This window comes from Limulus polyphemus, unplaced genomic scaffold (genome assembly GCF_000517525.1).
Source record: "Limulus polyphemus unplaced genomic scaffold, Limulus_polyphemus-2.1.2 Scaffold1547, whole genome shotgun sequence".
NCBI classification, from domain to species: Eukaryota; Metazoa; Arthropoda; class Merostomata; order Xiphosura; family Limulidae; genus Limulus; species Limulus polyphemus.
In genome coordinates, this window is record NW_013667157.1 from 263,701 (window position 1) to 265,885 (window position 2,185).

General features: G+C 34.1%; 1 protein-coding gene across 2 annotated transcripts in view; it reads left to right on the forward strand.

Moving 5' to 3' along the window:
* Positions 1-654, forward strand: part of LOC106464044 (transmembrane protein adipocyte-associated 1 homolog) — a 55,480-nt gene extending 54,826 nt beyond the window's left edge. Inside the window, exon 13 of one of the 2 annotated variants that reach the window (XM_022391701.1) lies at positions 31-654. The gene's annotated coding sequence lies outside the window, so the exon portion shown is untranslated. The remainder of the gene's footprint in view (positions 1-30) is intronic. The other variant, XM_022391702.1, reaches the window with a different exon arrangement.
* Positions 655-2,185: the final 1,531 nt, after the last annotated feature.

Below are 2,185 nucleotides of genomic sequence, written 5' to 3' on the forward strand. Positions count from 1 at the left end.
TGAAGCTCTGAAACAGTGTTGTAGTGTTAGATTACTGAAACAACCACTGTTGTCTGTGTTCTGATAGGTGTTCCCATGAAGCTGTGAAACAGTGTTGTAGTGTTAGGTTATTGAAACAACCACTGTTGTCTGTGTTCTGATAGGTGTTCCCTTGAAGCTCTGAAACAGTGTTGTAGTGTTAGGTTATTGAAACAACCACTGTTGTCTGTGTTCTGATAGGTGTTCCCTTGAAGCTGTGTAACACTGTTTTGATGATCAACTTAAAGTTATGTGACACCAATAAAAATTCACTTTTATATTTTGTGTATCGTTTAATGATCATTTGTTAGGTTTTTTTTGCACAGTTTGAACTGAGTGCATGATTGAAAAAAACTTGCTAATTAAACAGTGTGTAAATAAATAAAATTTGTTTTAAGTTTTATCAAGTGTTCTTAAATAAAGAGATTGGTTAAAGACAACTTTATACCTAAGAAATGATCACAGTGCCAAAAATGATTGAATTGGTGTAATAACTCTTTCCTCCAAACTTTCTGAACCATTTTTTAAACAATATTACTGTGTTTAATATTTATTAGAAGATAGTATCTGAATTTGCACATTGTCTTTTTATCATTTACCTATTGGTATATGGGGTCATTAGAAGGAAGGACTATAGTGATACTGCAGGAAAATAAATTGATACACAGGTCATTAAAATAGAGACTATAGTGATACTGCAGGAAAACAGTTTATATACAGGTCATTAAAATAGAGACTATAGTGATACTGCAGGGGAAAAAATTGATACACAGGTCATTAAAATAGATACTATAGTGATACTGCAGGAAAACAATTAATACACAGGTCATTAAAATACAGACTGTAGTGATACTGCAGGAAAAAAATTGATATACAGGTCATTAAAATAGATACTATAGTGATACTGCAGGAAAAAAATTGATACACAGGTCATTAAAATAAAGACTATAGTGATACTGCAGGAAAACATTTTCAGTTCATTTTGTGAATTTCATTTAGTTTTGTATCTTGGAGTTATGTATAAACCTTTGTTTGGCATAGGGCCAGTATGAAAATAATAATTATATTGTGTTATTGAACATCTAGTAATTGTAAATATATGTGTGACATCCATTATTCAATAAATGTAGAATATAAATGTGTTGTGTTGCATCGTTTATTTGTTAAACATTTTCTGAGTTTGGAAACTTCTTAAAATTCCATTCATTTTACACTTCCCTATTACTTGATTTGTTTTTAAATCATTTCCAGGGAGCATTAAGGATAGTATTTAAACTTGAAAATAACATTTTAAGAGGTACATCATGTTTAGATAGGTGTAAACGTTGTTTAACCTCTTGAACGGACCGGCATGGCCAGGTGGGTAGGGCGCTCGACTCGTAATCTGGGGGTCGCGGGTTCGATTCCCCGTCACACCAAACATGCTCGCCCTTTCAGCCGTGGGGGCATTATAAGGTGACGGTCAATCCCACTATTCGTTGGTAAAAAAGTAGCCCAAGAGTTGGTGGTGATGACTAGCTGCCTTCCCTCTAGTCTTACACTGCTAAATTAGGGACGGCTAGTGCAGATAGCCCTTGTGTAGCTTTGCACGAAATTCAAAACAAACCAAACCTCTTGAACTTCTTCCTTGTGGAATGTTTACGTGGTAGGTGTGCATCATTAGACACAGGTACCTTTGGCCTGGACATTACAATGTAAATAGCATAGCTAACTGAAATAACATTAACGGGTCCATGACTTACGTTGTTTGGAGAAGATGAAGGAAAGTATCAAACAACAATTCTTGTATTTGTAATATGATGTCCCGTTTATGTTTGATTAAAGTCTGATTTCAGAAATAAAGTCATTGTTTTGGGTTTGTTTGTTTTTTCTTCTAACAGAAATATTACATTTATTTTTTAGAAACTGTAAAAGTCGCTTTGCTTCCAAGTATTCAACATTTACGGAATTTCTGGCGTTCATTTAAAATACTTTGTGCGCACCAAGTTCAAAATAGTATGGTATTGTTACGTCTCAGTTTAGCGACTCAAATCCTTTCTTAATAAAACTGGTTTATTCTTTCCGAATACAACTTTACGATACACTTAATTTCAACAGTCGCGCTATAACAAACGCTATATCTCACGTGGCCAACAATATTTTGTCCGCATACATTGAATTACTCATT